Raw genomic sequence first — 25377 nt, forward strand, 5'->3', positions numbered from 1 at the left:
GAACTAGATTCCATTCAACGTGCCCCTGCCAGAGGTAGTAGGACAGAGAGCTTACCTTCCATAATTCACAGGTGAACTTTATGGGCCGGTGTATGCCGACAGAAACTGTACTTTGGGGAGAAGGGTTCGAGAGGTACAACAATCGCAGATTGGCGCACTCACACACTCTTATCTCCACACAGGAGCAGTATCACCACTTACCACCACTCACAGCTTTTCTACTGAGGGAGAGGCCTGAAGGGGGTGATTCAAGTCCAGAGAGGGCTGCAACCGTGCCCCAGCACCTCTGCAGAGACCAGGTGAGCGTAACAGAACGCAAAGCCTCAACAACTCTCTGCCTGGGCATTATGGAAACTTCAGAAACAGATCAGTTAGCCCTCTTACTTATGGGCTGAAGTACATGCTTCAAGACAGGAAACCAATGCATTACGGAGGGATCTTATTGTAACCTGAGAAAGAACTGGCAAATTGGCAATACAAATGCTACAAGCACAAGCAGGACAGGTCCCACTACCTGGAGTAACTCATTCTTCTCATTCTTCCACACCACAGCAATCAACACTGGTTCAGGTGGTTCTTCCTGGAGCAGTGCCTCTAGCCCCTCCCGAACGCTTCATCGGCGACCCAAACAAGTTTGCTATATTTGTGAACAAATGTCGCCTTCATTTCTTGTGCAGACCAGGAGCCTTTCCTAATGACCAAGCCAAAGTGGCATGTGTACTCTCGTATTTAGGAGGTAGTGCGGCGGATTGGTCTATACTTTTGGTAAACCAAGATGACCCTTTACTCCGGAACTTTGGGAATTTCCAATATGAGATGGAGAAATTGTTTGCCTGTCATACTCAAAGATAAGCTGTGAGTAACGAATTGTTGTCACTCAGACAAGGGAGCCAAGATCTATTAACCTATATAGCAACCTTCAATCGTCTCGTACCCCAGACCAACTGGCCAGATGAGAAGAGGACTACACTCTTTTACCGAGGGTTACATGGAGAACTTAAGGATGTGCTGGCGCAAGTGGTGAATCCCCCTGAGAGGTGTGCGGACTACATAGACCTGACGGTGCAACTCAATCATAGGTCGCAGAGTCGGAAAATGGATCGGCTAGATCAGAAGGACGGTCAGTTTACATACGACCTTGTGAGAATCAGACTAAACCACGTGAACAGTCTGAGCCAATGCAAATTGGTGGATTACGAAGTCCCCTTCCCAAAGCAGAAAGGGAAAAAAGAACACAACAACACAACAGCTTTGCTTATATTGTGGACAAGCAGGTCACTTCCTCTGTGACTGCCTGGTAAAACCAACCAAGAAAACGGTTGGGGCAACAGACGAAACTGATGAAGAAGAAGAACAGAACTCGGGAAACGCCAATACCCGGCAAGTGTAGGGGTCCGCTTGTTGAGCATGAAAAAGGAATCCGTGCAGACCTCACATCTGGTCCTTCGAGTGCTTTTGGTGAATCACAAGCAACCATCAAAAATACATGCCTTGGAGGCATATATTGATTGTGGAGCGGTGGGTAACTACACATTGAACAAGATTTGGCTCTCCGAATAGGCCTTCCTCTCCGACAGAAGAAGAAATCGGAAAATGTCACTGCTGTGGATGGTTCTCAGCTATCATCCGGCCCGGTGACACAATACACAGAGAAAGTCAAACTTCTGTGTCAGGATGGGCATCAAGAGGACATTACTTTCGATCTCATCGGTGCTCCCAGTTCCAGATGATATTGGGAATGCCCTGGCTGGAGACCCACAATCCTAGGATCGACTGGCGGAAACGAGTTCTGACATTTCATCATGATTGTGCCGACACATGTTACAAAAAAGATTACACCAATCTGAAACCGAAGAAAGGAATCATGTTGGGCCTCATCAGCTCCTTACCGCTTAAATACCAAGATTATCAGGATGTCTTCAAAAAAGAGCAAGCCAACGTTCTGCCCCCGCACAGATCCTACGATTGTCAAATAGATCTTGTACCCGGAGCCTGGATCACTTGCAGCCGAATGTACTCTCTAACAGAACATGAAAACTAGCATCTTACAACTTACCTGTATCAGTACCCGGCAAACGGTTTCATTCACCCGTCCAAGTCACCTGCCTCCTCGCCCTTATTCTTCGTGCCTAAAAAGGAGGGAGACTTAAGAACTTGCATCGACTATAGAGCCATCAATCAGATCACAGTAAAACATTTTGTATCCCTTACCACTTATACCAGAGCTCTTGGATCAAGTGAAACATGCTCAAATCTACACAAAACTGGATTTAAGAGGAGCGTACCATATTGTAAGAGTAAAAGAAGGAGACGAGTGAAAAACAGCCTTCCGCACGAAGTGCGGCCTCTTTGAATACCAGGTCATGCCCTTCGGGCTATGTAATGCCCTTCCGGCGTTCCAATTCTTTATGAATGTTGTACTCTGTGAACTATTGTATGTTTTCGCTCTTGTTTACATTGACGGTATTCTTATCTACTCAAATTCCATGGAAGAACATGTAGGCCATGTCCGGGCAGTCTTAGAGAAGCTTCGACAACACCAATTGTATGCCAAGTTGTTTTTTCCATGTAACCGAGGTCAAGTTTCTCGGTTTCATGCTCACACCACAAGGCGTACATATGGACACACGAAAGGTGGATGCAATCCTCCAATGGCCCTCACCAACTTCCACGAAAGGAGTTCAAAGCGTACTCGGATTCGCCAACTTTTACTGTCGGTTTATACATGGGTTTTCACAAATTGTACATCCAATTACCTTCTTGTTAAAGAAAATCAAAAGTTCTATTGGTCAACAGAAGCTGAAGAAGCCTTCTATAAGTTGAAACAGGCATTCATTACAGCACCAGTCCTTCGACACCCACAACCAGACCTACCTTACATAATTGAGACAGATGCTTCAAAAATAGCCATGGGAGCAGTATTGTCACAACGAGACCCTGAAACAGGACAATTACACCCTGTCGCATTCTGGTCCTGCAGTTTTTCAGCCCCCGAGTTGAACTATGCAATCACAGATAAGGAATTACTGACGATTAAAGCAGCATTCAAGGCCTGGAGACATTACCTTCTTGGGGCGAGACAGTCACTGTCATCATGGATCACCGTAACTTGCAATACTTGATCATCACAAATTACCACGATTTGTTAGTGGAAGGACACCCAGGAATAGCCAAAACTCAGGCTAAGGTAAAACAAAACTATTGGTGGCCAACCTGGCGAAAAGACATCACCCAATTTATTGAAACCTGCAGAGTCTGTGCACAACACAAGTCTCAGAAACAGAACCCCGCTGGCTTACTACATCCCCAAACAGTACCACCAGCACCTTGGCATACCTTATTGATGGACTTCATCACAGATCTTCCACCCTGAAATGGATACAACACCATATTAGTCGTAGTGGATTTATTCTCCAAAATGGCCCATTTCATCCCTCTGAAGGGACTCCCAACTGCGTCAACTCTCGCTTCGGTGTTCCTAGAGCATATTGTTTGATTGCATGGATTTCCATCAATATTAGTATCTGACCGCAGAACTCAAATTGTTTCTGCCTTTTGGAGAAAGTGTTGTACGATTGCCAAAATCGACCTCCCGTTGTCCACAAGCCATCACCCTCAAACTGATGGGCAAACTGAACGAACCAACCAAACTTTAGAGAAATATCTCAGGTGTATGTTGCAACAGTCTGAGGATTCTTGGAAAAATATTCTCTGGTTGCTGAGTATGCAAACAACAACGCAGTTCACACGAGCACAGGACAAACTCCATTCTACACTGTGCACGGAAGACATCCGAGGACATCAGTATTTGATCCACCCGATACCCTGGAAATGCCAGCCATAAAAAACTTGCATAAAACCATCACTCGGGTTCTTAAGGAGGAGACAGAGCATCTGACTAAGGCTAAGGAAAGACAAAAACTGTTTGCTGATCGGCATCGGAAGGAAGCTCCCTCCTACCAGACTGGAGAAAACATGTGGTTAGCATCCAAGTATATTCACCTGAAGGGGCCAAGAGCTTTCCGCCCAAGATACCTGGGCCCCTATACTACAAAGTCCATAATCAATCCTGTCGCCATGAAATTGGAGTTACCATCTCACATGAAAATTCATCACGTATTTCATGTCTCTCTCCTCAAACCAATGAAATCCAATACACGGCTTAGTTCTCGGCCAGAGCCCGAAGTAATATACAGAGAACCAGAATATGAAGTTAAATCCATCCTGGATTCCAAGGTGGTTCGATCAAAATTGTATTACCTAATTGACTGGAAAGGTTACGGACATCAAGATTGAACATGGGAACCCAGTGAACATGTCCATCCTCTGCGTTTAATCAGACAGTTCCATCGCAATAATCCCACCAAACCAGGACCGAGAGGAGAACCACCCTTGAGAAAGGGTGCTGTCATGGTCATGAAGTCAGGGTTTCAGGCATGCAGGGGTCGCATGCACAGGAGACCTGGGTGGACACTTTCCTGGCGCCTTTGGCACCAGGCTCATGAACAAAAGTAAACAAGAACATCCATTTAACACTAAAAAGCTTTTATTATGGACATAGCACTTCAGATGCATTAACCTTGAACATTCCATCCATTAAGCACTTCAGATGCATTAACCTTGAACATTCCTTCCAGTAAACACTAAGATGCATTAACCTTGAACATTCCATCCATTAAGCAGCCCCAAGTGTATTCTTGGGTGTGGCTGCTAATGGATTCACAACTATATAAGCTGCCCTGATCCTCAAGACAGATGCTTTGCGTTATTCTGCACTTACCAGCAGCGTAACGCTCACCGTCGCCTGAGGTCAGACCTGTCTACCTTTGAAAACCCTGCTTCCTGGACATCCTGCTTCCTGCTAGCATACTTACCAATTGGGGGAAGCTATCTTACCTGTACATCTCTTCGGCATACCGAGCATTCATCTTTACACTTTCCGGAAAGCAGAAATCTTCATCTTGGCACCACAGCATGACACGCTCCATCATCGACAGCAGCGCCTGCAAGGAAAAACAGAAGACAAGGTTAGACATCGAAAAAACAGTCAGTTTAAGGTCGTGCTTCACCATACTTCGCGCTTTTCCTTAAACCATCACGTACCTGCTGTCGAACGTTGTAGTAGCATCAATCTTCCATCCGGCCGCGTCTCGAGTCTCACAGCTGCATTGAGGCCGCATTTTCATCTAAAGGAGAACACAAGAGAGATATTATTGCGGGCATAAGGAGCAACATTTAAAGACATTAAACAGAATGAACAGAATCACAAGAGCTCAAGAGACACTTACCAATCATAAGGAGAAGCATAGTCGCAGCTGGACTGGACTAATCCTTATCAGGGATCAGTGAAGGAACTAGATCTCATTCAATGCGCTCCTGCCAGAAGTAGCAGGACAGAGAGCTCACCTTCCATAATTCACAATTGGAGACCCTCTAACCGACTGACGAGATCTGCCAACACCTTCCTACTGGAAGTCCCTAGATTCAAACTTACCACAGCCGGCGGAGCGAGCTTCCCAGTTAGAGCTGCACAATCATGGAACACACTCCCATCCGACCTTAGACGCCCTTTACCTTACACAAGGTTCAGATCCTACGCTCTCAAATGGCTGCACAACAACGACATGCAACGATCCTCATCCTAGCGGAAACGTTACAACCTGTTAAGATGTTATTCTTATGCGCTTAACCCTTGCTATTCTATATGTATTGTATCACCCATTTTAAGCGACCACTGTTTTTCTGTAATAGCCTGTGTCAGGCATTGTAACTAAGTTTCGAGTCCTCTTGTATTGCTGCGCCCAGATGCCCACGGGCTTGGAGCGCATTACCAAATAAATAAACAAACAAACAAACAAACAGGTGAGCTTTATGGGTCGGCGTATGCTCACAGAAACCGTACTTTGGGGAAAAGGGTTTGAGAGTTACAACAATCACAGGCTCACTCAGACACTCTTATCTCCACGCAGGAGCAGTACCACCACTCACAGCTTTACTACTGAGGGAGAGGCCTGAAGGGGGAGATTCAAGTCCAGGGAGGGCTGCACCCCATCCCTCACATGGTCCTCATCCCCTCTGGAGACAAAGTAGACCAATTGTACCACACCATTATTGTTCCACCCCCTGATCCTGAGAATGATAAGGCGGTATGGGTATATTTGGCAGGCATAGTCTACAGTCTGTGTGTAGGGCATGGATACCAGAAAAAGGAACCCCACCATATGAAGAGGTAGTGAGAAGGGAGAATGAGCGCATGCGTGGGGGAGGCAAAGAGCGATGGCCCTTCCCTGGCCACCTCAGCAGAGGATGATGGGGGAAGGAAGTGAGGACTCCATCATGTTCCTCACAGTATGCAGCAAAATGCAATCTACCCGGTTCACTACTTAAGTTGCACAGTCTATTCTACTTTTAATGGCGAGTATGTGGCTCATAGTGTTTTATTGCCTGGCTCTCAGCTTATACCTTCATTCATTTCCAGGAAGCGGGTGGGGCTGTGGCTAGATCTGGTGCAACTCTCAGCTCCATTATCACATCCCCCCCTCTGGATTATTGACCACACCTCCATTCTCCTTCATGCAGTTATACCCTTACTTAGGACCCCACACCTTATGCGCACCCCTCAGGCTGCCTCCTTGTTCTACGTACTCCTCTGGTCCAACTGCAATAAAGCACCAGTCCCCATCTCTTTCCCAATCGACCCACTGCTGGGTATAGTTTTGATGGTCAGAAGGAGGTTTGAACCTTGTGCCCGGGGGTCCAATGGGTCTGTCATTGGGGTGCATCTGATGAGGTTCATCAGTTTGAGTGTGGATGTGCACCACGTTGTCCTTACCCAATATTACTGTAATTATGTGTTGCTCTACAACCTTCTTCCCTGTTCTACATTTTGCTAGATATTTGCAGGACAAAAGAACCTGTTAATACGAGTACCAGGACTGCTATTAGTATTTTGAATGTATTAACTAGCCAGGTAGGCGAGAACATACATACACATTGTGTAAAGCCTTTATCGTTTCTAACAAGCTTGCATTCTGCTCATCGTGTGCAGGACTAAAATGTGCTGCAACTTGAGCCAATTTCTGCACACACGCCACCATGGCAGTGAGGAGGTCGGGACATACCTGTTTTGGAGGGTCATCAATCTGATTGCTCTCAGCTCTTCCCTAATGGCATTGAACCCCTTTTCAGTAGCATTTATTGCTTGCTGTAACTCCCATTTTATCTGTAACCATTTGGCATTTGCTGCCGTTTGCACACCAGGGGCGAGGAAAGATGTAAAGGACATTGATGCCTTGCTGAACAGCCAGTGCTTAGATGGGATAGTGTCTAGTGTGTCGATCGATGCCTTCGAGAGATAATGGCCTCTTTTGGTGTGTTGTGACCTTTTCGCATCCTTTCTACTTCTGAGCACTTTTTACCATAGGGTAATCTACTATTTGCACCAAGTCACTTTGGAGCACCACCAGTGCCGGTGCGTGGAGTACTGCTAGTGAGCAGATACCACCCCAATTTGGGGGGAGCGGCAGATTAGCTCATGAACAACGGACCCAATAATGGTCCATTATTTGTGCTGGGCCTACTTTCATGCCTGGCATGTCCATGATGCGTTTACATCCACATTGTTCCCTATGTTTGCCATTATTTCTATAACACAGCAATGGGTTTTGTAACATTGTTATGTGTACTGGCCCTTCTTCGCCCTCCACCTAAGTCAACAGTCTTGCATACTGTTTCCACATTGACATGCATTTTGTTCGCTTTTTCCACAGCATGTCATGATAATTCTGTAAGCGCTTCTCTACATCCCATTATTCCTTTTACCCAACCTGAGAGGTATACCCCTCTCCCGCTATGTGTAACGGTGGTCTATCCCAGAAAAAGAATATCTCTTGTCCTTGCTCGTTAGTGCATCTCAATAACGGATGAACAGTTATTGTTACTGCACCTGTCTGTGGCCTTGAGTGTATATTTCATTACTTTATTCACCATTGTCTTTTCTTTACTAAAGTTATCTTCATAAAGGGAATCTTCTTTTGTCACCCAGTTTAAGGAAGCCAAACTTCCCTGGAATTGCCCTTTTGTTCTGCATAATGCAATGTGAGTTAAGCAATGTGCCCTGTTTTCTGGTGTTACCTCAGTCATGAACAATCTGGAGACACTCAAGGCGAATGGAAGGAGTGAGCATACATTTCTCCCTTCCCACTTTGGTCATGCGACTATACAAAAGGTTATTTATTTTCTGAGTATGTATTCGTCATTTACCACTGCTCGTCTAACTCGTGTCACTTCTTCACTCATTTTAGCAGCTATATTAGTAACATTACTACTAAAATATCTTGCTGCTATTTCATAAGCAACCCAGAAACCGGAACAAGAAAAGAAAAACGAGCCAATCATAATGGCAATGGAGTCCACCTTCTCCACAATTGTTTAAACTTTTACAGAATTATTTGTGCTTAGGTTTCTTGTAGTTAAAATGTACTTTTGTGTCACTGCTGCACACGTACACTGACAATGGTCAAGTGTTGTGAAACGGATACAAATGTTTTTTCTATTACATATGTTTAGAAAAATAAAAGATTCCACCCACAGCGTATGCATGCGACAGGCAAAGTAAACCCAAGACAACGAAGGAACTATGGTTCAGATGTTAAACCCAATATGTTGCATAGATTTCTTTTTCAATAGCTCCTAAATGTAATGGTGTCCCAAAATGAAATAGGTAAACAGATTACTGATGAGCACTGTAAGAAACTTGCAGGCTTGTCATAATAGCACGGATAATTAGGCATTACACACAAAGAAACACCCTGACGAAGGACTTATCTAAGTCCGAAATGCATTGGCAATTTTGCATATGTGAATTAAACAGAAATATGCTGATTATCAAGAAATGTGTGCTTTGAATCTTTTACAAGCTGCTTGCAATGTCAGCATTCCTAGATGAATACAACAGAATTTAAATAAACACGAGAACTGCATCTTGAACTTGAAAGCCCCACTTGAGTGGTAAATAGGGTGTGCAACCCACACTGATGGCTATCTAGCCTAGGTCATTTTTATTTCATTATTTCACATACACAGCACGGAAGCATGATATAGTGGGTTGTACCTCACTCTATAATTAATTGCAACTAAAGAATTGCGGTACAGAAGTTATATCAACACTCTGGTGCCAGCTCACCCTCTCCTATAACAGGCTTGTCATAATAGATCAGTGAACACCTTTTTACATTTTGATTTCACATTTTATATTTGTATTTTATTGAATTCGTATAGAGCTTCCTCGAAAGTGCTGTACATAATTGATTCTACTATAATAGATTATGACAATGACTACAATAAGCTTAGAATGTTACAGCAGGAAAAGAGAAAGAAAATATTGCTTCAGATGTAAACGAAAGGTAGATAAAGAAGGCAAAGATCTAATGGGAAGAGGCAACTATTTCCAGTACTTTGCAGCCAGAAGCGAGAAACTAGGGAAGGCAAGACTGGTCTCCAGAATTTTAGGAAATGGGATTGGTTTCAGAGAGAACGCAAGGGTCTATAGGCAACGATAAGAAAGCAAAGATAGAGGGGACTAAACTATTACTTCCCTTAAAAACAACATAAATTAAATGAAAAAGAAGGTGAGTATTAAAGAGGAGCAGAGACAGAAAGACACGCAAAGTATTAATAGGATCATGAGGAGAATAACGAAAAATATCAATAGAAGTGTTGTTGATTGAACAAAGGGAGGCTGATTGATAGGCAGGGAGACCAATCAGGGTAGTAGAGCAATGGTTAAGAGGAAAAAACATGAATGAAGAAATGAGAAGTTTAGCAACACAAAATGAAAGAAATGGATCAGCTTCATGCACACTATAGAGATGGAAGCGGCAGGAGCGAGCAGTATTAAAAATGTTAAGAGAAAAAGAAACTCTGTAATTCAACTTTACACCAAGATTGCACGCAAAAGAAGAAAAGAGGAGTTGAGAGGGAGGGGAAGGAAAGGAGCAGAGGGGAAAAAGTGGGAGGAATAGAAAGCAGGAAAATGAAAAAGAAAGGTCTGTGAACCGTCAGCAAATAAGTGACAGGCTAGATTAAAGGGAGAGATGCTGCGGAAAGAGGAATTGTATAAAGAGAGAATATAAGAGTACCAAAGGTCGAGACTAACTAATACAACTGGGTTGCTCCAATAAATCCTATAAACATTAAAAAATCACAATGTGACATAAGGTAAATGTGTAGTGGAGCAGACAATTTTTGGTGCCAGAGTATGGGGCACTGGTCAATACCATTTCACTACTGAAAGAAGCGCTGTATAGAGAGGGATCACGGCCCTACCCACTCCCATTGGATTCCTTCTCTGTGAATGTAATTTGAACTACTAGCTCCTCATGTGTGCTTCTTGTTATTGTAGAATTGCTCTTAATTGGAGAGTGTACAGTGGTCACATAGGTTGGTCATGACTCAGTTTCTGGGGATGAGTCTATTATTGTCAATGCAATAAGTGCCTTTTTCGGATAGTTGGATAGTTCTTCTAATTCAGCATTCAGTATCAGCCCACTCCACCCCAGTCTAATGGCTGTGGACAGTGAGAAATCCCTGCACCAGAGATCTCAAGAAGAGTTTTACCTATCTCCACTGAGTTCATCATTGTGTTGTTTGTGAAGTGGCTACATTTCCACGGCTTGTGGCTGGATGTCCTGTGCCAGCAGCCACCTGGTGCAAGCCATGGAAATTAATGAGGCTATGACGGCTGCCACAATGTCTGTGGTAGCTGCCATTAAAGATCTCAGCCACGTTCACACATGCGTGACAAAAGATCTCCCAGTATGGAGAAAGTCATGGGAACCAAAGCAGATCCTGCGCTCTTGTGCCTGTGGCAGCAGGCATGTTGTGATTTCCTGATCTGTGTCCGCCATGTGCAGTGATGGGTCAGAATCCTAGGTAGGAAGACAGCTTAGTGGAAGCCCCATATTGGTCAATGAGCCCCGCAGTGATTGATGGGATTCAGGATTTGATTATGGCATATTGCAGAAGGCAACAAAAAGGGATAACTCAATGTAGGTGTATGGGGATGGAGCACAAATAATTAATGGGCCACATATTAGCGCAGAATCTGCGTTTGAAAGATTCAGAGGTACTTTCATGACACTTATCATTGGCATATGCCCATAATCACACCTAAGTTCAACCAACTCTGCATTACAATACTTTGACAATTTAAGCTGTATCTTCGAGTGAGCCACGTGTCTTGATTGACAAAAGAAGGATGACGATTAATTCAGTATTATGGATTGTACATGGGTTTTCATCAGACAAAAATGTGTCCTGGCGTACCTTGGGCCTAAACTCCTCCTATCCAGTGGCACATGCTCCTCGCATAAAAAATCTACCAACTGGCTCAAATCACAACTCATCAGCAAGGAGAGGACCTGCAAACAATCCTTCTCTTGACACACACCCGCCCTATGAAACTCGATTCTGTATCGACTTGGAGTGCCATCATCACAATGCTTCAATTTCGCAAATCTCTTCAAAAGTGGGTTGTTCAACAACACCTTTAACCCAATGCACACGCATACTGACCCAAAGACCCCACCACTTCAGTACTGCAATACTGTCAAAAAATGCCAGCCCAAATGCTCGCTGCCCACAGCCTGTAGAGCGCTCTGCTTCTCTTGAGCAATCAACACACTTTAAACAATACAAAATACATTTGTATCAGGATGGGCCTCGTACAAGACTATACCCAGGATGTAGTAGTGCTGGGGCAAGTGCTGATCAGTTAGTGAAGAACACTCCCTATCTTGTGCCTGATGCACCCGCAAGGTTTTGCATGCAGTTCAGAATTAGCGAGGCCCAAGTTCCTTTTTTTTAATGGTGAATATTTAGAGGTTCTCCTTAGAAATCTGAGGTGACCCACAAAACAGTCACGGCCACTGACGGCTATCAAATTCCGTCTTATATTTAGACCCTCGCCTCCAAACCCCCATAAGAGTGTTGCTCTCAGCAAGTCTTTACAACAAAAAATGCTCCAGGGTTCACAAACAAACGTATACACAGCAAGGTAGGTATGGCGAACTTTCAGTCCTACCTACAACAGCTTCTTTTTGCTTCCTCTTCAGAAGGAAGCACAACCATCCTATTTTAATAGCACTTTGAATAGTTGCACATTTTTTGGATAAAGTACTTGTGTGTTTGAGGGGTTACCGAACATATAGAAATAGATGTTTTCTGCATTGTTCTCATATTATATTTGTCACGCTACTGTATTGCTTCCAACGATTGGCCTGTTATCTGAGGTAAGTACTACAGCAAACATTTTACAAAAATAAAAAACAACAGGATTATTTTAGTCCATAGCAGCTCGAGGAGTAGTGCATGCGCACACCTATCCTAGGTAATCAGGCAAATATAGAAAGTTTCTTAAGTTTCACTCGTGAGAAGTTTGGCCAGCTGCGCGCATTGCGGATCCCAGGGGTGACTCCCCAGGGAACATGGACTCGATATACACAGCACGGAGGCGCCATGTTGCTCGCTTGACGCTGACCGTGAAGGCGTTGACGTCCAGCCACATCGCCGTCCCTTCAATGCTTCCAGTCCAGCTTTACAGGCCTTTTATCGCCTTAGGTTCAGGTAAGCGGTGGCCCGGAACTAGAGAGCTGAGTATAAAGGTAAGGGGACCCTTTTCCTTGGGTCACGTCACCGACTCCTTCCTGTTCTGCGTGAAGTAGAGTGCGTTAGAGAGAAGTCATGGCGGCCTCCGCTCTCCACAGCTTCCCCTGCGAAAGCTTGTATTCTATGGTCTGCCGTGGAGAGCATCGTTGCACACTATGTATACGTTATCGCGTATCTTACATACTTGCCAACATTCTGTGACCAAAAAGATGTAGGATTTTTCACGTTTCAAAAATAATAACTCGCATAACAATTACATCACAGGAAAATACGAAATGTACATTGTTGGCATCACTGGAGCATTCTAAAATACACAACCCATCAAACAGCATGCATGGAAAGATGTTCAGATGTTAAAAATGTATAATTCTGAATGGAAACTTAACACCAAATTCAATTACCTAACCTCACAGAAGGTAATCCCACAGAGCTGGTAGGCAACGTTTGCCACTGCTCTGTAACAGCAGCATGGGCAGTACATATATATTCATGCAGTGCAAAATTAATAACTGAACAACATGGAGACTGAAACCCTCAGTCTGATATGCAGATGCTGTGTGATGGTGATACACTCTGACACTTGTCTTCTCTGGTGGTTCACCTAAGGGCTGTACCTTCAAGAGTGCAGGACAGAATCAAGTAGCTGTCAAGTCAGTGGATTGATCTGAGGCCAATCAAAGTGTTCACCTACCAGCCCACTGTACAGACAGTCTAATTACCGTGTTGCATGCTTTGTCCTGCAGCCTGCCTTAGGGCCTCATTACGAGACAGGCGTTAAGGGGTTAACGGCGCCGTAAACGGCGCCGACCCTTAACGCCTGATTACAAGGTCCCTTAGCGCCATGGTGATTTTAACGCCTGCTTTTTGCAGGCGTTAAAATCCATGGCGCTAAGGGACCATGGTGCTAATTACGCCACCGTAATTTACGGTGGCGTAATTAGCGCCTTCCCCACTCCCATCATGCCCTATGGGGCAAAAATGGGAATGGGGAAGGGTAAAATGGGAAATGGGGATTTACCGCCCCACTCACCTTGGAATGGGGCGGTAAATCCGCCATCCACCATGGTGTAAACGTAGTTTACACCATGGTGGTAAGGGTACGACCCAGGCGGTAACTTACCGCCTGGGTCGTAATGAGGCCCTTAGAGTCACATAAATTACCTGCCCCTGTAAAAAGCAGTAGGATCTGTCACCCAAATCTGTAGGCGGTAGGACTGCTTAAAAAGCAGTAGCTTACTGCCTAAATATGTAGGGTTGGCAAGTATGTATTTTACCATGTGAAAAATTGATAAAAATACAATACAAAGGCAGCAAAAGTAGCACATTGTATAAGATCTGTGTGGCCGCTGCAGGGCGAACTCAGCATTTCACCCTTAAGTGGATTAAAAATAATACACACAAAGTACAGTGCCATAAAATTAGACAAGACATTTGCAAGCCCTATTTAGACATGTAAGCTAATATTAGAGTTCTGAGGTGGAAAGATTCGATAGCCAGCTATATCTGAAAGTGCTGCCAATCTGGTATGGTGGCCTGTGAAGTACACCCTGCCCAGTGGAGCCTCTGCTTGGGGATTCCGCTGCATGCCAGTTCCGGGTGCTTAACCAAACCTGTACACAAGCTCTGCAAACGTCGGGCCATGTTCGTGGATTTTTTTTGTTGCAAGGTGCAAAATGGCTTTGCACCAGTGCAAAGTGACATTGCACTGCCAACAAACACCTTCTTTCACAGAACGGTGCAGTGTATTTTTGCAGTGCAATGTCACTTTGCACTGCAAAAATACACTTGTCACTGCTCTGTGAATCAGAGTGTCGGTTGGCAGTGCAATGTGACTTTGCACCAGTGTTAAACATTCCATGAATCAGGCCCGTAGACTCTTCAGATGTGTTGGACTCCAGCTCCCATCAGTCCTGGCCAGCATAGTCAAGGGTGTTGGGCGGTGATCTGCAGAGGTTGCAGAACCATCCTATCAACAAATGCCTGCGTGGAGCTCCCTCCAGCTCCTCTTAGCCCTTTCTAGGCCACCTGCAAGTACAGGGCTGTGCTGCCTCAGCCCCAGGAAACCTTCCACGCACGTGATTGCGAGAGCGCCACTGCCTCCCCAGTAAATTCCGCGTCTTCATTCTCGCGGTACAAAGGGGCATCAACATTAGCCACGTGTTTACCGTTCTTGCAATTATTGATCATAGAGCGTAAACTCTGTGAATGGCATACTCCTGGTCCTTTGAAATGAGGCTTTTACAGATCTGAACCCAACATACTCCATTTAGTTATGGATCATTGGTGGTGCAGCCATCGATTACCCACTATTGCCATGTGCATGGCAGAGCTCCGGTGGATTGACCGGCACTGCACCACAGACTCCCTATTTTCTGTGTATGCACCCACCGGAAAACAATGGCGTTAATTTCCGTCTGGCGAATCCTTATACACAAGTGCCTTTGGCAATGCCTGTTGGATTAGAACTAAGACAACTCCGTGCAGTTGCAAACACATTCACACCAGACTGATGTATGTTTATATGAGATGAACATTAGTGTTCTCATTAGTGTTCTGATTTCTCATGTCATGCTAAGGACGTCCTATTTGCTTTGGCAGCAACTGAGAGATGTAACTTTGAAATCTGACAGTCAAATCAGCGGTAGAAGTGTATCGAAAAAAGTAGTGACCTGTGGTCTCGCAGGGGATGCAAAGTGCAACATGTGACAAGGTGTTGCTGCCGGGGCATTGCAATAGTCTAAGTGTATGGAAACTAACGCCCCTATTACAACTTTACACTTGCACAGGGACACGAATGGACACATCCTCTGTATAGAATGCTGAATATGGTCGTAAAAAAGTAGTGGGATGGTAAACAGAAAAAAATAAAAGTAGTGGAACACTGCTCCCAACCGTTCCTGCTCACTTCGATCACTGCAGTCAATGAATACTAATCGGGAGCTTTTGGGTCATGCTTGCCTTGGGTAATATATCTCAGTTCAGTGGCAACGCCTCGTTTTGGAAGCAATGGAAAAAAGATGACAGGTTTGAGCCCCGGTGCGCGTAATAAGCGCGTTATAAAGAACCGACACAAATTATTTAAAATTGCCGTTCCTGTCCAAAGAGGAATGCAGACCAGGCTAATGCACTACTCCCTTTCCTGGGCGGGTGCCCCAGTGACCTCCACTACTACTCTACTCTCCCCACGCCTTTGTATGTATTTGTGAAATATTGGAATATGTGTGGGAATGCCATCAGAACGTGGCAGTGAGTCCCCGGTTACACAGCACCCAGAGCCCCTCCTCCCCCCAACCCCAAAAAGAATTCTAACATCTATTTCTTTAATAACATATTTTGCAAAAAGACCCAAGACTAGGACTGTTCCTGCCACTCATATGACCATGTGAACAGCGCAACGTGCCCTTTCAATATCACACGAATGAAAGAAGCCTCTGAATCATAGGTGGTGGGGGTGAAAGCCATGCTCCCCAAGTGGCTCGCGGGATCAGCAGACAGCGCGTGCAAACTCTATACACACACAGTGCCCGCTGTAGGCAGCACTGCAGGCAGGTCATCATTTGCCCTTTTATATGTGACTGCAATTGCAAAACTCGACGAAGGTCTTAGTATTACACGTTCCATGTTTCCAAATGAAACAAGCATTGGCAAAGCCATTAGGGCTGACTTTCTCCACGTAGACTTTTGCAGCTCCCACACGACAAACACGCACTGGCAAAGCTAGTAGCTATGGCTTGTTTTAAGTGTATTTGATGATAGCGTATCACATTGTTGGAGAGTGCATGGATGTGTGGTTTGGGGTGTGTTTTTGTAAATCAGGGTTCGTTTGGAATGTGTGGTGTGTGGCTTGTATAGATGTTGCAAAGTGTTGTATTAGGTGCCTTGTTAGTGCCATTTCATTGCCAGGATGGTATGATCCTGCAGCAAATATTAGGCTCATACGCCCATATCATGCTAGCACTTCTACGACAGCCATCTCCCGCCCAGACACCCCCACTGTATACCAAGTGTTGGCATCAAATGCGCTCACACAGTTGGGGATGATGGGCGTCCAATGATACCTTAGCCATGTGTATATTTCTGGGTGCATTTGTGGGAATGGAGAAGAAGCACCTAGTTTTCCAAGACTCGAGGGGTGAAGCAGGTGATGTGGGTGGGCCATGGGGTGCATGTCCACAGTCTGTCATGATCTGTGTGGGAGGCACCTACCCCTTTATCGAACGTAGCATTTTCTTTACCAATGCTGTCCGAGTTTCTAAACATCTTTGGACGTCCGGCACTTCAAGGGTGTGATCATTTAGTGATTTGTGATATTATTTGTTACAGCCCATAAACAGAATTATAGAAGAATCCAATCTAATAGGTTCACAACGTGTCCTTCCGATTCTGTAATCCTTGTGTTTGGAGCATGTGTATCCTTGATGCACGGAACACAGGTGTGGCCACCACGTACATTCTGTTATCCTTGTGTTTGCAACAGGTGTATCCTTGATGCACGGAAGGCAGGTGTGACCCCCCACGTACATTGCATCCACATTTTGTATTACACATCTGCACACAAGCATTCTTTGAATGAGAAACAAATACACTTCAAAGGTATTTCACATGTTCCCTTTTAGAATTTCTGGTGTGATCCAATGTGTGTGTTGTGCAGTGATAATCTATATATTCAAGGAAAAACTTTAGTTGCAGGGACGTTAAGGTGAGAACTTAAACGTTAAAGCCACCTTAACTTCGTGCCCCCTGTTGTGCAGCCTATGACCAGAATGATCACATCACTGATGACATCACTAATTACATGTAGTGTGAGAACACTGATGACATAATAAATCACTTCACTAATGACATAACTGGTGACAACACTAATTGCATATTATATTATTATTTATTTTATTTGTATTGTACATTAAATATAATTGGTTACATCAATAATGGAATTAGACATAACATCATTTATCAGTTATCTCATGAAAAGTTTGATTACCATAATAAAAATTTAGGCAGTGGACTTGGCCTTGACAAATGCTTGGGTCACTGGCCTGTACCAAAGAACATAGCTAGTGGTGAGTTAGTGTTAAAAAATACCAATGTGCATGGTTAAAAGCCAAGCCCATCACTGTTTAAAAATATACAGTGGGCAACGTTGAAAGCTGTATTAGAGACCATGGCTAAATGCCATAGCTAGTGCCCATTAATATTTTAGAATATACAGTCGACGCAGCCAAAGTCTGCGGCCTCTGGATAGTATTGTGTTGAAAACCATGGCTAGTGGCTGGGTAGTGTATATAATATACAGTGGGCACGGCCGGGAGGCCATAGCTAGTGGCTGGTTAGTGGTGTATAATATACAGTGGGCACGGCCGAAGGCCATAGATTATTGCATTTTAAAATATCCAGTGAACACGGCCAAAAGATGCACACACTTTTCAAGGTCAAAGGCCATGGCTAGTGGGCTATTTATATGTTATAATATATAGTGGGCACCGCCAAAGATTGTTGCCAGTGGCCAGTATTGGGCTGACGTCTATGGCTAGTGCTTAATCAGTATATATACTATACAGTAGACCCGGTTGAAAGCTGCATCCACTGGTAAAGGCCAACATGCATGGTTGGTAGCCTGTTAGTGTTTTAAAATATTCAGTGCACATGGTTGAAGGTTGTGACCGCTGTCCATAGCTGAAGGCCATCACTAGTACCCATTCATGTGTTAACATATATTTGGGCATGCACACTGACCATGACTGAAGGCCATTCTTAATGCCATTTACTGTTGTAATGCAGTTATTGATGTCATCAGTGGTGTGATCTGTGATGTCATCATTGTGGCCATAGGCTGCCCAATAGGGGGTTTGGAGTTAAGGTGGCTTTAGCTGACTTTCAGTCGTTTTGTTGCATTAAGTTCTCACCTTAATGTCCCTGCAACTAAAGTATTTCCGTGACTTTCAAAGGTTTTGCTACAACGTATTGCTCACCTGAACATCCCTGCAACTAACGTTTTCCTTGAATTTCAAGGGTTTTGTTATTACGTAGATTTTTAGACTGCTTCCAGACCACTAGCATGGTATTCGCCCATGGTCAGCGGGCATTGCCTTTGACTGTGTCCACTGTCCATTTTAAAACACCACCAGACCACTAGCCATGGCCTTCGGATTGCAGGCTTTGAGAACTCAAAATGTTTTTAGGAACTGCACAGTGAGATTAAATTATTTGCCGTGGAGGACACACTTTGGTTTAGCAGCGTGCTCCAAGCGGTACTCCCCTTTTTGGCACCATCATTTTGCCGTGGGCCTATTTGGCATGGCCATTCCGCTGCAGCGCCCATTTCGGCGGCGCCCTTTTCGGCACGAAAGCCATTCCGGCGCTGTTATTTTGACACCACGGCTGGTTGGATGTGTCTGATATTGCAGTCACATCAAACACCCTCATACCAAATAAGAGCACAGTACTGCAGTGCAACAAACCTTGCCACCTCCCAGTTGAGCTGCATTTCTTTTAATGAAAATAAATTAGTTAAATAAAATAAAAACATGCAGCCATGAACCCTGGTCTGCCAGAGTTTAAAGCCTAGAATTTAACCACGAGGCCACAGTGGCTTGCTGCTTCATGGAGCATACATTTCATACTTAGCCTATAATTACATATGTTCAATGATAAAAGGTTAGGTATAAAACTTGTGAGAAACCAAACAATAACATCATTGTAGCATAATGGTTAAGTGCTGCGTCTCAAACTCATTCAAGCTATGTTTCTCTGATTTCAGCATAAATTAGATGTTTTTTTTCTTTTTGTTTTATAATGTTACCCAGAGACGGTGTTGTGCTCTTTTTGAATAAATCTGCAGTGCAAGGGGGAATGTGTGGTGTGACGATGTGCATGTCATCTGAGAGGATGGGCATGCAGTTAGTGTGTGTATGTGTACACATGGTGTGAAGTTATTTGTGAGGGATGGAGTGCACAGTGTGCATAATGCTCACCTGGTATCCATGGGGACGTCACTCAGCCTGTTCTGACCTCTTACGACCTCGAACCCTTCCCTGGAGTCTACTCGACTGGAGACTGGGCCTTGTTTTCTTGGAAAATGTGCTCTCCGTCCTGCTTTCAGCACAGGGGCGCGTTGATTGATGCAGGCTCGTTGCTGCCTAGTTACTTCACTGGCAAGAGTCCGACATGTAAGTATAATGAGTCTTTTGAACAGTTCTCTAACTTTGTTCCTTTCCTTCCTTAGATGATGGCCGGCGTCCGGGGAGGGCGATGTGCTGCTGAGATGAGTAGCGCTGAAGGTGAGTGAGAGCACGATGCGCGATGCAACCCTTTCGTATTTGTATTGAACTGAGTTCTTATTCTATGTCTTTTAGGTGCCGCGACGATTTCAGCGTGGTTGCCGGTTATGAAGAAGAAATGTGGTGAGTAAGCGTGCTATGCAGCGCCTCTAGATGTTTCCACGCTAACCAGGAGTGTCTTTACCGTCTTGCAGATGGATGAGGAGTTCCAGAGACAGAGTTCCCCCAGAGCGGCTGGGATTCAGGTAAGTGTTTGAAGCTCGTACAGTCTTCAAAAATAAGCGAAGATTTGCTGAATGCTTACTAATGCCTTTTTTCTGTTCTTTTCCCTTTTCCTTGGGAAGCAGCGTGTCGGGATGGGAATGATACCGCCGAAGATGCCTGCAGAACAGAAGGAACGATGAATGATGGCCAGAAGCGCCGCAAGGTAAGCCTGTTCCTAACAGTGTTTGTGTTCTTGCAGGAGCTGAGCTCAGAAGAAAGATGCAGGCCTACTGGAGACCGATCCGAACACGGTGAGTGTCACGCTGCAGGTGCAGAAAACACAAAGGATGTTTCTCAGCCTGGGTGTGGCTTAAATAGTCTCTGGGTATCCCAGGTGTCTCTGGGCTGAACCACACCCAAAAGACTAGACTGCACATGCAGTTCAGGGAACCAAAACATGTGGGGGCATCCATCTTGTCCCCATCAATGCACTACAAGTCCAATCCCCAATGTTATCCTATGGGAGTGAGTGAGTCTGGTGCCATAAGCGCCAAGTCTGACTCCAAGTGGGTCTTTGGAGGGATGGAGAGGCCCTTGAGGGCCATGTAGGTGATCGTGGCCTGGCTCCAGCCTGATATCTTGGAGGGCTGGGGTCATTAGGGGCAGGAATCGTGACAGCACTCCCCCCCAAAGCCCCTCTCAAGGTGGCTCTTCTGTCTGGTCCTGGTTTGTTTGGATGGTTTTGATGACATCGTCTAAGCAATCGAGGTGCATGGATGTACTCACAAGGCTCCCATGTCCTGTCTTCTGGACCATACCCCTTCCAGTCTACTAAGTAGTATAATTTGAATCTGACGTACTTTGAATCCAGGATGTCCTTGACTTGGAATTCTGGCTCCCCGGCGACTACTACTGGCTGCGGTGGCGTTGCTACCCAGGTCCCAGGTTGAACAGGTTTAAGGAGAGACACGTGGAGCACAGGATGAATCTGCATGTTTGACGGTAAAGCTAGTCTGACCGCCACAGGATTTATCACAGAGGTGACGGAGAATGGACCCAGGTATCTTGGACGGAAAGTTCGGGTTCCTTTAATGGGCACGTGTTTTGACGCCAGACAGAATTTGTCTCCCACTTGGTAGTTGGGGGCCTTTGCTCGGTGTTGATCAGCAAACTTCTTTTGGCGATTCTTAGCTTGAAGTAGGTGTTCAGCTGCCCTTTTAAAGGTTTGAGAAATGGTTGTGTGCAAGGGTTTGACTGCTGGCATTTCCAGGGTTTTAGGAATGTCCAACTCAGAAGTACGTGGGTGCCTGCCATATATGGTATAAAAGGGTGTCTGTCCAGTGCTGGCATGTAGGGAATTATTATAAGCATATTCAGCTATCCATAATAGGTCGAACCAGCTTCCTTCAGCTTGGTGTAACATGCAACGCAGATACTGCTCGAGCGTCTGATTTGTCCTCTCAGTTTGACCATCCGTTTGGGATGGTGACTGGTGGATAGGCGGATGTCGATCTGGGCCATACAGCAGCATTTTCTCCAGAAGTTAGATACGAATTGAGTACCTCGGTCTGAGACTAAAACTGAAGGAAACCCATGGAGCCGTACGATGCCTTCAAGAAATACCTTTGCCAGAGTGGAAGCATTTGGGAGCCCCTTAAGAGGAATGAAATGTGCCATTTTTGAAAATAGGTCCATGACCACAAGAATAGTGTTAAACCCTCGACTGGGTGGTAAGTCAGTAATAAAATTGAGGGACAACGTGTGCCAGGGTGCTGGTGGGATTTCCAATGGTTGTAATAGCTTTTTAGCGATTCTGGGGTGGCCCTCGATCAAGGAATCATGATAACCGGATATGACTTGTTCTCGTAGTTCTTGGTTTGGTAAGAATAAACGATTCCTGAAGTAGGGCAACTGATCTTTTATCATGTAATGTTCTCCTTGTGCACTCTACGCTTGTAATTGCTCCGGACTCATCAGGTTTTGGATTTCTTGATGTAATTCTTTGTGAGTTATGGTTGCTATGATTCCTAGGAGCTTATCACTCGGGATGATTGCTATTGGGTCAGGGGTCTGATACCCTTGCTCTTCCACCCCCATATGGGATAGGGCATCGGCCTTCCCGTTTTTCACCCCTGGTCGAAATGTAATCACGTAGTAATATTCAGAAAAAAAAGAACCCAACGTAGTTGTCGTCAGGATTGGGCCTTTGCCGTTTTTATGTATTGGAGTTTCCGGTGGTCAGTTATTACGGTGATTGTGTGTCTGGCACCCAAGAGGTAGTGCCGCCATGCCTTAAAGGCTGACTTAATGGCCATGAGTTCTTTGTCTGTGATAGCGTAATTGAGTTCAGGGGGAGTGAATTTACGCGACCAGAAGGCAACAGGGTGTAACTGGCCAGTTTCGGGGTCCTTTTGTGAGAGGACGGCTCCCATAGCCATGCTTCAGGCGTCGTTTCCACCAGGTATGGGAGATCAGGGCGAGGGTGGCGTAAGATTGTGGCAGATGTGAATCTTGCTTTGAGTTCCTGGAAAGCTTCCTCGGCTTCGGTTGTCCACTGGAACTTTTTGTTGCTTTTCCTTAGCAATGACATGATGGGATGCACGATTTGTGAAAATCCTGGGATGAACCGGCGGTAGAAGTTTGCAAAACCCAGCATACTTTGAACCCCCTTGAATGAATATGGGGATCGCCAGTTCAGGATAGCATCTACCTTGTGTACATCCATTCGGATTCCATTCTGGCTGAGAATAAAGCCCAGGAATTCAACCTCAGAGATGTGGAAAGAGCACATTTCGAGCTTGGCGTAGAGCTGGTGTTGACAGAGTTTCTCCAATACGGAACGGACGTGTTTAACGTTGTCCTGCTTTGATGTGGAATATACTAGAATATCGTCGATGTACACTGGAGCACAGACATCAATCAATTCCCGTAGGATATTGTTCATGAAGTATTGAAATGCTGCAGGCGCGTCGCAAAGGCCAAAGGGCATTACTTGATATTCGTACAAGCCCTATTTGGGGCGAAAAGCGGTTTTCCATTCGTCCCCCTGTTTTACGCAAACAAGGTGATATGTCCCCCTCAGGTCTAGTTTTGTGTAGATTTGGGCATCTTTGACGTTATCAAGCAATTCAGGGATCAGTGGCAGGTGGTAGCGGTTTTTTATGGTAATCTGGTTCAGTGCGCGATAGTCGATGCACATTCTCAAGCTCCCCTCCTTTTTCGGTACGAAGAATAGAGGACTGGCTGCTGGAGACTTCGAGGGATGGATGAACCCGTTGGCCAGGTATTGGTCAAGATAGGCCTTCATGTGCTGGTTTTCTGGTTCCGTGAGTGTGTAAATTCGCCCACAAGGGATTTGTGCGCCAGGTATCAGGTCGATTTGGCAATCGTATGGTCTATGCGGTGGCAGGGTATTAGCCTGTTCTTTCTGAAAGACATCTTGAAAGTCCTGGTATTCACTTGGTAGGGTGCCAATTGCTACAGTGGCAAGTGTGGAGGTTCTGGTGTCCATTGGTTGTTTCTCTTGGGGATAACGTGTGGGCGCAAGTCTCGGGAAAGGCCAATTCTTTTGCTCGCCAATTGATTCGAGGATTGTGAGCTACCAACCATGGCATTCCCAAAATCAACTGGAACTGTGGTGCCTTAATGAGGTCGAAAACGATAGATTCTTGGTGTCCATCCTGGCACAGAAGGGTTAAAGCTGCAGTGCATTGGGATACTGGACCAGAAGCTATTTCCGTGCCGTCGACAGTGGTAACAGTGTCGGTGGTTGATTTAGGGTGTAACGGAAGCCCCATCTTTGCCGCAAGATCCTGGTCGATGTAATTCCCAATGGCTCCAATGTCAATGTACGCTCTTACTGCGTGCATCCGAGATGGTTGTTGGTGATTGATCAAGACCACAGATAGTGCAAAATGGAAGGTCTGTAGTTCACTTTCTTCGCTCGACAAGTGGACCCCTACACTTTCCGGGCTGGGGAGTTTTTCCGATTCCTTGATGGTATCTTCCTTGTCCGTGGCCCCTACCGTCCTCCTCAGTGGCTTCACAGGGCACTCTTTAAGGAAATTACCTGACCTTCCACAGTACAGACATAACTGCTGCTGTCTCCTTTTATCCCTTTCCTCTTTAGTCAAGGGGGATCTGATCCCCCCGATTTGCATTGGTTCTCCTGAACCTTCCGTTGTGCGGGCAATATTGTCCTTTGAACGCACATACATAGGGCGAGGGTCCGGTCTGGTTTGATCTGCTCTTCGGTCCTGCAACCTATGATCCAGTTGAACAACAAGGTCAATGAATTCTGAGCAGTCTTTCGGGGGGTTCACTACTTGTGCGAGAACATCCTTAAGCTCCCCCGGCAACCCCCGATGAAATAACGTGGTTCTCCTCTCCACTGGCCATTCTGCTTCAACTACGAGTCTATTGAACGTAGCTATGTATGTAAATAGGTCTTGATTCCCTTGGCGTAGGGACAGCAGTTCGTTGTCTAATGTCTGCCCATGAGTACGACGGGCAAACAGCTTTTCCATCTCCTGCTGAAAGCCCCTGAAGTCATGCAGCAAAGGATCGTCTTGGGCCACAAAGGGTACAGACCAGTCTGCGGCGCTACCACTCAGGTAGGATAGCACAAAAGCGACCCGTGATTGGTCATTTGGAAAGGCCCCTGGTCTACAAAGGAAGTTCAGGTGGCACTGGTTCATGAACGTTGCAAACCTCTTGGGATTCCCCGTAAATCGTTCGGGCGGGGCCAAGGGAACTGCCCCAGGAAGGGTTATCTGAACGGGATTGGCTGATGGTGCTGGCATCGAGGGCACGCTTCCCGGCAATGGTGCATGCCCTGCTTGTGACTGGAGAAATTGCTGGCTTAAATCATCAGTGCATTCTTTGTCTACTATCAGCTCTCTCCTCAGGGTGTTGGTCTCCTGCCTGGCTGCATGTTCTTCGGAACGTAGCTGCCCCAACATGTGGGCTAACTGGTCGGTTTCTGACGTTTCCATGACGCCCAGGTGGATTTTGATGTGATGCTTTGTGTTCTGTAACGCTCACCTGGTAACCACGGGGACGTCACTCAGCCTGTTCTGACCTCTTACGACCTCAAACCCTTCCCTGGAGTCTACTCAACTGGAGATTGGGCCTTGTTTTCTTGGAAAGTGTGCTCTCCGTCCTGCTTTCAGTGCAGGGGCACGTTGATTGATGCGGGCTTGTTGCTGCCTAGTTACTTCACTGGCAAGAG

This window comes from Ambystoma mexicanum, chromosome 3q (genome assembly GCF_040938575.1).
Source record: "Ambystoma mexicanum isolate Mex_15411 chromosome 3q, UKY_AmexF1_1, whole genome shotgun sequence".
NCBI classification, from domain to species: Eukaryota; Metazoa; Chordata; class Amphibia; order Caudata; family Ambystomatidae; genus Ambystoma; species Ambystoma mexicanum.